At 38.5% G+C, this 13,168-nt stretch overlaps 1 protein-coding gene across 3 annotated transcripts in view; it reads left to right on the top strand.

Annotated features, from left to right (window-relative positions):
• endov (endonuclease V) overlaps positions 1-11,705 on the top strand; it is a 58,347-nt gene extending 46,642 nt beyond the window's left edge. The window contains exons 9-10 of one of the 3 annotated variants that reach the window (XR_002752822.1): positions 1,513-1,576; positions 7,797-11,705. The gene's annotated coding sequence lies outside the window, so the exon portion shown is untranslated. Of the gene's footprint in view, positions 1-1,512; positions 1,587-7,796 lie in introns of all 3 variants that reach the window. The other 2 variants (XR_002752823.1, XM_005803082.3) reach the window with 2 other exon arrangements.
• Positions 11,706-13,168: the final 1,463 nt, after the last annotated feature.

The following is a 13,168-nucleotide window of genomic DNA, read 5'->3' as shown; positions in this document are numbered from 1 at the left end:
ACCATCCAATTTTGTATTTGCAGGAGTCATAAATACTTTTGACGAACTTTTGGACTGAATTTTTCCAAGATTATATTTTGGTCTTGTGAATTTAAATTGTACTTCAGCACATATTTTCTGTTAACTTTAATTGTTGTAATTTTGAACTCGCCGACATCTGTCTTTTTTTGGTATAACGGGAATCACGTTTTTCATTTTGATCTTTTTTTTTTTTTTAAAGAGATGCTACTACTCTGGTTTACTAACTGAGTTTTATAAATGAGGCATTGCTGCTGCATCTGTGTAGTTATGGCCTATTGAAACACAGTTTTAATCCCAGTCACAGCTGTCTCTCTTCTTTTCTTCCCTCCAGTTGCTTAAAACAATACAGCTATTCCTGTGAGTCGAGTTTATAGTGAATTTGTTATAAAGTGAAGTCACTGTGACAAAATAATCAGTGGTATTCTTGCCAAAAATCCTGGCTTTAATTTTCATGATTGCAACCTGACTGCCACTCTAAGTTGCTTTGGTCAACAGGGCAGCAGTGGAAGGAGCAGAACCCTCTTTGTCCTCTTTGGACAGCCAGTTTTGAAGCAACTCCAGGCAAAATAAGCTCCAGGTCTTATTTCTTGAAAGTTTCAGACGTTTTATGCTCCAACACCCATGATTCATAATAAAAGACCTCTAGCAATCTTTTGTATAGTCAATGAAAAGTAATATAATTTTTTAAATATCGGGTGTATTGGAAATGTGAAACATCCAAACACATGCAGGACAGTGAATGCTTCCACATGTGTGGATGACAATTAGGACACTAAAACAGCAACAGGATGAAGACTTTACTCTAAATTCAACATGGTCTTTAAGAGTATTTATTTAAATTTGGAATCGAGACATGATTTGTTGGTCTGTAAGCAACTGTGACATGAGGTTAGATTTACTCTGATGTGTTCTTTGCAACTGAGCCTCCTTCCTGAAGGAGGGGAATTTGACTTATTTTGTTACTGTCCACTTTTCTTTTCTTTTTAACGTTTAGTAGCTCCCAGCGTTCTTAATTCAAAGTCATCATTGTGTGTCAACCTGCAAAAATAAAAACCTACAAAAAAACCTAGAAACAAATAAAAACATTAAAACTCGACATACTGAGCATGCAGTAACACATTTGGACAGTCTCAAGGATTTCTGCACTGTCTCTGTAAAGTTTAAGACTTAAGGTCTTTTAAATATTCTGCTCTGAGAGGAAGTATTATCTCATGTCCAATCTGAGGTTAACTTCCAACTCACTTAACCCGGAAGTACTTCAGAGGTATTTGGTAAACAGTTGCTCTTGCAGGACTTCACACACAGAGTATCATCTGACTGGCAACTGACTGTTTTTGCGCATTATCAACAGTATTTTGGGACCAAAAGGCCTTGAAGATTGACAGTTTAGCTCTTTTTGTCCTTAAACAAAGCTGTCCCATTAGGATAGATTTTAAATTTCATGTATTCCACTAAATGATCTGTACTTTGTCTCCTCTCTTCTTATGCTAGGTTGCGGATGCTGCACTGGAGAATCTGAAGATAAAGAGCCTCGGTCTCTGAAGACCCCTCAGAGGTCCATCTATGTGTGTTTGTGTGAATTGTAACTTTTAAAAGCGCAGCTGTTTTAGTCTGAGCCAAGAAGAAATAGAGATCAGCTGTATCTTCTTTATGCACTCACCCCATATTTAAGCTAGATATGGGTCAGAGTGACTCTTTTTATATTCTGTTCTCATTATAATTTTGGGTCACTCAGCCTTTTTGCACTGGGAGCTCCAGAAATAAATCAGAAAAGTCCCCGATCTGCCACAGAGAGCTGGTCATTTGTTAATATCTGTAAGGAAGGAAGGTTTTATGCTTTATGTGCAACGGTACAGAAAGGTATGACAGATGCACATGGGACCACTTTGCTGCACAAACATTAAAGGCTGCATCGTGTACGTGCTCTCTGTACCTCTCTTTAAATGCGTCAGACTTGGCCGTGTGCGCTGCTGTGCCAGGCTGGTCCCAGAGAGGGAAGCGGAAAAGAGAGATGGGAGGGAAGGGGTCAGAATCTGTAGGAGTGGTGTCCAGGAATAGAAGCGGTCAGATGGGGCAGCATTGATCAGCAGGAAGGGTCATCGGATCAGCTGATGGAGACTGCAGGTGGCTCTGCACACATCTACAAGCCCTGGGTGAAACGCTGTGCTGCTGCTACAGAGGGAGATGATCGTGTTACGCCTGATGAAGATATGCAGCTTTGTGCCGCACTCGATAAAACAGTGTTAGTTGAATTTGATCACAGATTGGGACAAAGTGAAACATGAGTTATGCAAACTTAATAACAAGCATCAGTCTACAGCTTTGATGCATACATTTTAAAACAAACAGTTTTAACTAAGCAGACCACAGGAAACCTCAACACTGTTTGTTTTTTCTTATGTTGTAAATTTCACCTTTCTGTATGGTCTCTTAGTTTCCTTTTTATTATTATTATTATTATTATTATTATTATTATTATTATTATTGCTATCTTTACATTTCTGTCTGCTTCTATTTGTCACTTTGCAACTGATACACCTGAGTTTCCCTGGAACATTAAAGCATATTTCTATTCTATCCTTTGTAATAGACATTTTAGTCATTTTCACTCTTGTATTAATTTGCTTTTTAGGCAATTTTATCGTCAGTTTTAATAGATTTTTTTCTGGGATTTTTTCGTGTCGTGAAGGTTCCCTTTTTTTGCCACAGTATTTTGTTGGAACACACAAATCGCTAGAAAACAAAGGCAATCTTAATTGTCTTACCTTTATTTTGCTCTGTGGACTTATTTATCTTCATTTAAGTCCCAAGGCACTGACTGTGACTCTGTTAAAGACATGAACATTTATCAGTCCCTTCTTGCTCCCAGCCTGAATGAGCTTGAGCTGTATTTCAAAGAAGAGCAAAAAGTGAGACCTACTCTACAACCCTTGTTGAGGCACTTAGAGCTTTAATTAGAAAGATCTATATACAGTATTTACTCAGGGACTACAAATGCAGACTTTTCAAAAGATCTGTCCTTTTCTTTGGCTTTCACAATTATGCACTCCTTTGCGTTGATTTGTTACATGGAGTCCTTGTGAAATGTCATAAAACTTGTTGCTATGACAAAATGTGGAGGGATTAAGAGTGAGGAACATTTTTGAAAGATGACATATACTGAGAATATTTCTTCATAATCATAATCCTAAACTGTCACATTATGTCATGTTGAAAGGATAAGGATTATTTTTACGTACTTGAAAAAATACTTGTTGATAGAGAGAAAACCATCTACAATACTAACCAACAGACTGGACTTAAGTGACAAATCTGTTTAATTTGCTAACAAAAATAATTTCGGTTTATCCTTTAATGATCTCTCAGTTTCCTATGACCATTAATCCAGAACACTTTACCCTTCTTTGAAAGATGGAAACATAAACTGCATTTGGACTTAAACCGCCTTTTTCAGGGAGTAACAACCTATTTAAGGGGCCCTTCATCAATCCCCTTCAAATCCAACAGAATTGGATTTAATTAGCCAGATGCTAAATAAATCTAGCAAGATGATCATTTATCTCTTAAGACATGTGAGACAGAAAGACACTTCTTAAGATTCTGGGGATGTTTTTGATGAGTTTTACGCTTCTCAAAAGTTGTTGATTTGCTTGGGTATGTCCACAGTTTAATTTCAGCCTTTCTCTTCCAGTCCTCCTGAGTTTAATCTCTGCCATAGTTTTGTAAAAGGGTTGTGTAACTTAATCAACATGGGAGAGAGCTGCCGCGGAGGCCCGAGAGCAGCAATCTTGGCAACAAGGCAGAGTATCAAAGTAATAAATTGTTTATCTCTGATTAATTCACAGAGGTTGTGTCCTTAGGCTCATTTTGTTGCTTTTTGTTTGTGTAAATCAACAGAGCAATCAGAAGGGGCATTTTTAGTCTGAGAATGACTTAAATTAGCCTAATCTATCCTGCTTCTTTGACTATGAAGACAATTCTAAAGAGTTGGGGCTGAAATAATCTTTTTATGATAACGAGGAGTTGTCTTGCAATCAGAAAGCTGTGTGTGTGTGACGGTGAGGTGGAGATGCCTACTGTATGCATATCAGAATCAGCTTTACTCACCAAGTTGCACATAAACAAGGAATTCACCTTCGGTTCCACTTTGCTTTAACGAAGCAAAATATGAAAAATGAAAGCTTTTTCTTTTTGTAAATATGTGTGTGTATAGTCCTTTTACAAAAGAGGTATTGATCATGCATGATATTGATCTGGCCGCTCTGAATATTTAAGTATCCATCAGATAAGTGTCCATCAGATAAACAGCCTGGGAAACAAAACTATATTTGTGGTGGCTCATTTTCACCAAGAGTGCTCTGTTTAGAGGGAAGTCTAAACAGTTTGTGTTCAGGATGTGTGGTGTCTGCAGAGACATTAGCTAAGATAAGATAAAAACTTTACTGTCCAGAGAGATTCAAATTTAGTTTACATCATGTGGCAGATATCACACAACAACATAAACATTCATCACAGTAATTTATGTCTTGTTTTGTGGATGATCCAGTCCAAACAGTGACGGATGACTACAGGACAGATTGAATAATGGCTTCTACAGACCCTTCTGTAGCAGGTGCAGATATTAAATTTCATAGTTTCCAGCTGCCGTTGCTCTTAGGATCTCAACATTGTTCACAACTCATGAAAGATAAGAATTAGCTAGGCTTGATGCTGTTGGTTTACCGCTTCAGGAGTCTATTGGGTTCGGCCTAGCTGCTCTGTCAGGAGCTGACACTCTGAGAGACAGTCTGACAGCTTTTTACTCTGAAGCAGTTCTCTGTTTGCGCTGCAGTTTTCCCGCCTGCAATCACTCCGTCTTCTCCACCATCTTGCCTTGTACCCTCTGTGGTTTGGAGGCTCAGAGCTGTTGAAACGTAGCTGGTTAGCTTTTCCTTTCTGCTGTGTAGAACTTGAGGTCCCTGACGGAGGCCAGTGATCCTGGTGCTCCCTGACAGCTCCAACACTTTTTCTTTTTTTGTCTGTCTTCTTGTTTAGTAGTTGAAAGTTTTCCCTCGGCTTTGAAATCCACCTTCTTCCATGAAATTAACTGTTTTGTTGCAAAAAGAACATCAAGTGTCGGATCCATTCCAGATTTCTGTAAAATGTAAAATGGACCAAATATTTCTGCAAATATTTACATGCGAAGCATAAAACATGAACAGACAAGTATTGTGGCATTGCTGCAAGTTGACCAGGAACACAAGCGCTGAGGTGACGGCTGGATAAGAAATAACAACTAAAGGTGCTGCTGCAGGTTGACCATCAGTAACAAGAAGCCATGAAGGCAGGAAACAAACTTGCCACAGCGCAGAGGAAAATACACAGGAACAGTGTGAAAATCTAGGCGAGAAGAAAGGAAATGTGGAGGTATATATACAGAGGAAAGGAAAAGACAAACACATCAGAAGTTTGTTGGCTATTGAGCGTTACAGCTGGACTCAAAATCTAAGAGGAATAAAATGAACCAAAAACATTTGTGAGAGAAAACCGAATGTAAATAGAAACTGTTAAGCACAACGCATGAAATTAAGATCCTCAAAATATAAAGTATTTTTGATCAAATAGAAATGTTTTTTATCTTCATTTGCTACAATTAGGTGCATAATAACAGCAAAATGCACAGTTATCAGCCTATAAGCATTAAGTAAGTTTAATGTTTCTATCTCAGCCACTCTCACTGGTTGCAAAACCTGCCATATAATTTAATAATTCAGTAAATTTCAGCTGAAGCATGAATCACAACTTTCCATTTACCTTTTAAACATTGTGTCACTAAACAATGTTAGAAGATTTTGGAAGAATGTAGAACCTGCTTTTATATTTTCCAGATTCCAGATGTGGAAGGAATAAAGTTAAGTACAGAAAAAAGTTTGGCTTTCCAGATTTGCAGATCTACTGAACTATATGTTGTTTTATAGCTTGTCTAATTAATCGGATCTTAGATTAGTGAAAAGCAAAAAAAAAAAAAAAAAACTGTATATCAATAAACTCTTGAATGAATATGGATTATTAAATTCAAAAGGAAATAGTTTATCTTTCTACATTTTGTGTTTTGTCTCAGAATAGGTCAGTGATTCTGTCTTTAAAACGGATGGGCACAACAGCGCCTTTGAATGGCATTATTACGGTGGATCAGATGGGCTTTCACAGAAATCCATTATTTGTCTGGACTGGGGGTGTCTCCCACTGGAGCTTTTAGTTTTCTTTAAAGGGATCAGTGTGTTTCGTTTGGTAGTCGGCTGGTGGCACTGATTTGAAACCTCAAAATTGTAGTCTGGACCCAACAGGTGAACACTGGGTGAAAATTAAGGATTTAAGAAAAAATTTGCCTCAGTTACTTGGTATTAAGCAGGACAACCTGGTATCCCTTGGGGATAACATAACGTAGCATAAATTTCTACGAGGGTAAACTGTTGTGAAGGGGGTAAAGAAGAGTTCCAGAAAATACCCTGGCTCCCGGAAAAGGTTGCTAAAGTGGAAATATGCTTCAAATGAAACCTGAGGTGAACTTCTTGATATTTACATCCAAATGATGAAAAGAAAGAAGCTATCATTCCCATGAATAAACTAATTTAAAAAAGCTCATTAGAAAAAGAATTTGCAAGAAGAGACAACATAAAAGTCTCGGAGTTGACAGATCATAACTGCAGCAGATGAAAACAAAAGACGGGAAGTGAGACCCAGGTGAAGGCCACTGTGTCCTGTTCAGCTAGAAAGAACGTTTTATTTCTCTATTGACTGGAACTGAAATGATCCAGTCAATGAATGTCTGCAGACTTACCCTCAGCAAAGTGAGCTCAACTTACAGAGAAGACCAGAAATGTAGACAAGAATCTACCATGGACTACAGTGTGTTGTTTACTCTTGTTTTTGCCAAAAAAGAAATATGTATATAGATTTTTTTTTTCCATGTTAAGCAGAAGAAGTATTGGCATTCCCAGTGGAAGTACATTTGCCAATTGGACAGAACTTTTTTTACCTCCCCTAACTGTGTGGCAAGAAATTAACCATTTCCAAGCCTCGTGCACAGTGGCTTCTATATCATCTTATGTTTAAACTTTAAACCCCAATGAAACACATGGAAATCACTGATAATTCATATAAAGTTCTTTAACACTTATTATTAGTGTTTTAAGGGTGCAGTTATTCAGCTGCTGTCATTCTTTACCATCAGGAAATCCACAAAAAGCAGTTAACAGCCTCCAGCTGATCCAAAATACTGCAGCAAGAGTTCTGGTGGAAACTAAAAAGAGAGATCACATTTCTTCGGTTTTAGCTTCCCTTCTTTAGCTTCTTGTTATGTAAAATGATCCTTCTCACATATAAAGATCTTCATAAGAAAGCTGTATCAGACACCAGAGATCTGATTGTTCCATATGCTCCTAACGGAGCATTTTGCTCTCAGACTGCAGGTTTACTGCTGGTTCCCAGGTTTTTAAAAAGCAGACTGGGATTTAGATCATTCAGTTCTTGTGAAATCAAGCGAGAGGCAGACATGCCATCTACTTTTAAGACAATGTCTAAAACTTTACTTTTTAATAAAGCTTATAGTTAGGCTGGCTTAGGTTATCGTGAGCTATTTCTGTAGTTATGCTGTCACAGGCTTAGGCTACCGGAGGACAAACTCTCCACTTTCCCTCAGTCTGCCACATTCGCCCACTACCCTTCAATTTTGCATTATTTGCTCTCATTTCACCTTTTAACTTTATGTTTCTTCTGTTTTCTCCTCTTCACAGAAGCCACGTCTGGTCTGCCGCTCTGATTAGCCGTGACACTTTCCTGGACGGGGGACATCGGCTTGGTGCTATCTGCTGGGTTTCCTAAGGTTGAAAACTTTTTGATCATTTTGAATGAAGAAAAGAAACTGGTGCACTGTTTAATAACTAGGATAAATTGGACTGTATGTATGATGGAAAGGAGTTTGAAGAATATTGAGACTATTGTACTCATTAATATCATATCAGATCTGATGAAACAATAAAAAACAAAATCTTGTTTGATTTATTGATTGCAAACAGCTGCTTGTTTTTACATTTTTCCCCGTCTGTAAAGGGGTTTGAATACTTTTAGGTGCAGCTCCATCTCTACATTTTCTCTGACAATTAGTTTCTTTTAAACGGAAAGAAGATAGCACCTTAACGTCATGTTTTATGTCAGCGAAAAACATGCATGCAGACATGAATACAATGACGACAAAGTTAGCCTGAAGTCTCCTCTGCTGAATGTCCAAGCACATAACATGAGTCCTTTACTTGTTCTTTGGGTTTGATGTATTTTGTAAAAAAAAAAAAAAAACATTTTGTGGACTACGCAAGTCGACACGCTGTCACAGTTATTCTGTCGTACAGAATCACAGGGAATTAGTACATATTCGTGCTTTTCTCTTTTTGGTGATCCAAAGCAATCTCCAATTCTCTCAAGTGAATGACGTGCAAGAGAGAGAAAAGATAAAGTGCCTTCAGTTCCCATCATCCTGGGGGCTCCATCCGGCTCATTTCTCACCACTTGGTTTAGCCATCAAACAGCGTTTTATGTGGTCCCCAGCTCCTCGTGATCTCAGCGTCTACAGCCATCAAATATTAGCCGACTGTGTTTCTTATGGGAGCGTCTACGCTACTCCTAAGCCTTGAGGTGGATCTCATCTGGATGGAGATTAAAAAAAGAAACTGAGTGGAGAGAACACACCTCCTGCTTTTGGTGGCTTGCTAATTGACAGCGTGCACTTTGATGCATTTGGGACATTGTGTTCCTGCGCAAAACTGCCTCTGTGTGTGTTTCTGTGTGTAGGCTGCAGTTGTTGACCAGCTGATGCATGCATACAGGAATCATACTCTAGTGACTGTTTCATCTACATCTGGCCAGCTGTGTCCTCTCCGTGGCTGTCCCCTGACGGTGTCCTCCTTCACCTCTGCAGAACTGCTGCACTGTTCACTGTGTGCACATGCAAGACAAATATTAGACCCGAAAGGCCCCTGAATGTCGCCATACAATGAAAAGGATGGGGTATTTTTCAAATTGGATTTTCTTTCTACTCCTCTAAGAACATAATTAGTGAGCTACTGTATGTCTGTCATGAATAAAGCAGACGTGATGCAGTGCTTTGTTTTTCATTTTTCTTTCATTTGAAATTATACGTATTTCACATGGAGAAAATTCTGGTCACTTCAAAGAATAGTCCATAAAATTGTCAAAGAAAAAGAACATTGGCTCCAATACGCCAAGGCTCTCGTTGAGTTTCTCCTGCTTTCTTTAACTTCATTGAGTTGTGCCTTCAAAAGCCACAATATTAAAGGGTTAACTGTAACTCTATTGTGAAAATATACATCCCAATTTATTTAGACAAGATTACATTTCTTGGGCACTGAGGCTCACTTTTGGGCTCTGTTGTGAATGAGTCTCTCTTGGAGTCATTTTGGTAGACTGGCCACTTCTGGGAAGGGTTCTGTAGTTAAGCCAGGTAGTTTGGAGTCATTTTTCACTCAATAAATATAATAATTCTTTTACAACCGCAGTCTTTATTTACTCTTGTTTTCTTTGTTATTAAAATTTGATGTCCTGAATCATCAAATCATTTCACAGATATGTGAAATGATTGTCTATTCATGTTCTCACGTTTTCATGAGGGACTTTTTTCTATGACTCTGAAACAAGTTTCCCTTTGTGACTCTGTGGGACACTCACATTAACTCTCTAAGCAGCTAAGGCCTAACCATAAAGTTATCTTGTTGGCATCTCTCAGTTTGCAACAAAATGTTGCCACGGCAGCCTTCAGGTGTTTCATTGTGATCATATCACGGCGCCTCAGCTGTTTTCAGAATATTTATTCTCACTTTACCAGTTTGCATTTTTTTCATCTCCTGTCTCCAGATCGGAATAAACCCCGGTCTTCTCCTTCTGTTTTCATTTTGAAATCTCCTCTCTGTTGGCTTTGGCGCTCCGAGTTCTGCGGCCGCACGCCTTCTGCTCAGCTTTAACTCGCCGCTGAATCATTGCTTCAATTCTTTTCTCTTTTACAGTTTCTCTCCGTCATCTCCGAGCAATCAGTCCCAAGCTACTCATCCAAGACAAAAAGTTACCGCATCTCTCTCTTTCGCTTCTTTATGTAATTCCAACTACTTTTTGAAAAATTATATAATATTTTTCCAGCAAAACAATATCTTTGCCAGTGAGCCTTATAGCAGAGCTGAGTCATGTTGAGTCGAACAGTCATCCTGGCTGGCGAGCTGTAATGTGCTGGGTATTATCATTAGGGCATACGTCAAACGCTTTGTCTGCGCTGGCAGGGTGGTGAGCTCTCTTGGCTCTCACTGCAGCACCTTGATTTAAGCTTGCAGTCAGCAGTTAACAAAGCTCATTCAGCAGCGGAGATTTTGCACTCCTTTCCCTTATTTGTGCCGCTGTACCCTGTAAATACAACAGATGTCTCATATCCTAGTTACATTTGCAGCCATACAGTTTATCACAACACCTTATGTCGGTTTTGGAGGCTCAAACCAGGCTTGATTTTTGTGTGTGTGTGTGTGTGTGTGTGTGCTGTCAGATCCAAAGACGGTTGCAGAACAAAGCGTGTTCGTTTTAAAATATGTCCAGAGATTTGAAAACCTTTTGTGATTCGTGTTTCGGTATGTTCGCCACTAAACTAGAAAAGACAACCAAACGTACAAAAACTGAAGAGCGTTTTCAGTCATAAATCACTGCTGCATGCAGTGCTTCTTTGAGGTTAAGCCTGAATTTTTCTTTTCATATTGAGCAACTGAAGTCGACTGCTTATGGAGTTTAATATGCATAGGGGATCCTTATCCCGCTGCAGATGATGTCCCAGTCTTTTTACAGATGGTGTGCTGTTTGCCTCCATAATTTGTTGCTTTTAAATTGAATCTCTCCTTACCTCTGCCAGAGGAATGTTTTCTGTGTCACAGGCTCCAAAACAAATTCAAAGCAAGATGGATCCACCTCCATAGCAGTTGGTGATTTTTTTCTTCTTCTCCCGAATGCAAATTCTGCTGAAAAAGTTTATTTCAACTTCAACTCAGTTTGGTTTTTCTGTCATTACGATGCGTTGCCATTTTATCCCTTCCTACAATGATTTTGCACATGTAAGCAAACTATTTCCTACCAATTCACTTAATAATGATTTGAATGATCTGGATAAACCATCAAATAGACAAGTCACACATTTAATTCAGCTACTTTTCTCTAGACTTTAGGTACAAAACTTGACAACCTCATTCTTTGAGCAATACTGATCTAGCTTGATATGTAAAAGTTCAGGGGGTGTGAATACTTTTGGAAGGCTCTGTATGTTTTTTGAACCCTTTTTCCAATCTATATGTAAACTCTTCAAAGGAGGAAGCTGAGGGAGGAGCAAACTTCATTTACTGGTACAAAAGACAAGATAAATGTGTTCTTGAAGCAGGGAGGCTGGCAATGAAATAAGAATACACAAAACAAAACAAGATGCCAAATGGGAACAAAAACGAAGCAAAACAGGGACCAAGCCACATCTAATGAAAGAACAAGCATCCAACGAGAAAAAAGCTTCAGGGACTACATAAACTCTGAGGGAGTAAATAACTGAAAACAAAGCCGGTGCAGTGGGAGCACCGAAAATACAACTAACAGCAACAGACCATAAGAAAAAAAAACACAGCAATGCATAAATTTAGACCACAAAGCAACTATACAAGACCCAAATTAATACTTAGTTTGAAATTGTGGAATATAATTCTGAAACAGAATAAGAAAACACAAAATGAAAAGGTTGTTAGGATCTAAACTGTTTGGGTGAGCAAACCGTATGAATCTGCAAACCAGTAGGTGTCACATTCAGACATTACCTGACCAATCTAAAGAAAATGGCCGTCTAAAACTATTTACACCTATTGAACTTTTCCAAAAATCATTTTACTTGATTTTTGTGAAATGATTTTTTACAAAGTGGTGCATACTGCAAAGCTGAAAGAAAATGCTAAATGGTTTTATTGTTTTATTTTAAAAATCTTGTGGCTTGGATTTATATGCAGCTTTCTTTTGTCAATACATTATGCAGCTGTGTTTTTCTGCGATTATATTTTTTATCCAGCTGTGCGCATCTGCAAACTAAAGGTTTGATATAGGTCTGGGCTTTGATTGGGCCATTCTGATACACCCATTGTCCTGATGGATGTATACCTCCAATCTCAAGTCTTTTGAAGCCTTTAAAAATTTCTTCCAGGATTGTGATATATCTGGGTCCATTTGTCTTCCTTTCAGATCTGCACAGTTTTCTTGTCGCTGAAGAATTAACATCATCACACCATAATACTGCCACTACCATGTTTAACAGCAGAATTTGTGAGTTAAAAGTAATCATTAGTAAGTTTTCCTTCACAAATAGTAATTTTGTTTTTCAGCCAAATATGTAGCTTTTAGTCTAATCTGAACAGATCATCTCTTCTGCATGTTTGCTGTGGTGCCATAAGCCATGTGGAAAACTGTAAACAGAACCTCTTGTGGATTTCTTTCAACACTGACTTTTCCCTCTATATGAAAGCATGTCATACTTTAGTTTTTTCAAGTTTTATTTACTTCACAATTATGACATTTTACATTTTCTTGTAAAACAAATAAAAAATGTGACAAACTTTTCTAATTGTGTTTATTTTATTGCTCTTTTGTATTGCTCTGACATGGATTTTAGACAGGTTGTGTGTGTGTGGGCGTGTGTGTGTTGGGGGGGGGGAGAGAGCTAGCTCTCTGTGTAACTTCATGTTCCCTTACTCCCACTGGGCCACACGAAGGGTCCTTGGCTCCGGCCTCCCTGAATGGCAGATTTGGGCCAATTAAACTGAAAAATAGGAGCAGGTAGGTATGCGTGGATTCAAACACACATACCTTGACTCTCCTTTATCTCGCCCGGGTCAAGCCTGACAACACCCAGTGGATCCACCCTCCTTCCTGATGTCTACACACACATTAACTGAGTTATTTTCATTCGTTTCACATTTTTGCTACAGCAGAGCTGCATGTTCTCTATCAGCACACAAATACACACCTCATCTTTATATAACTTAGTGTTAGGCACACAAACATATCCACTGCAGAGGCACCTCCAACTTTCTTTTTTTTT

Source organism: Xiphophorus maculatus, chromosome 5, assembly GCF_002775205.1.
Source record: "Xiphophorus maculatus strain JP 163 A chromosome 5, X_maculatus-5.0-male, whole genome shotgun sequence".
NCBI classification, from domain to species: Eukaryota; Metazoa; Chordata; class Actinopteri; order Cyprinodontiformes; family Poeciliidae; genus Xiphophorus; species Xiphophorus maculatus.
The sequence above is the reverse complement of the archived record's forward strand: the minus strand, read 5'-3'. Positions and strand labels throughout refer to the sequence as shown.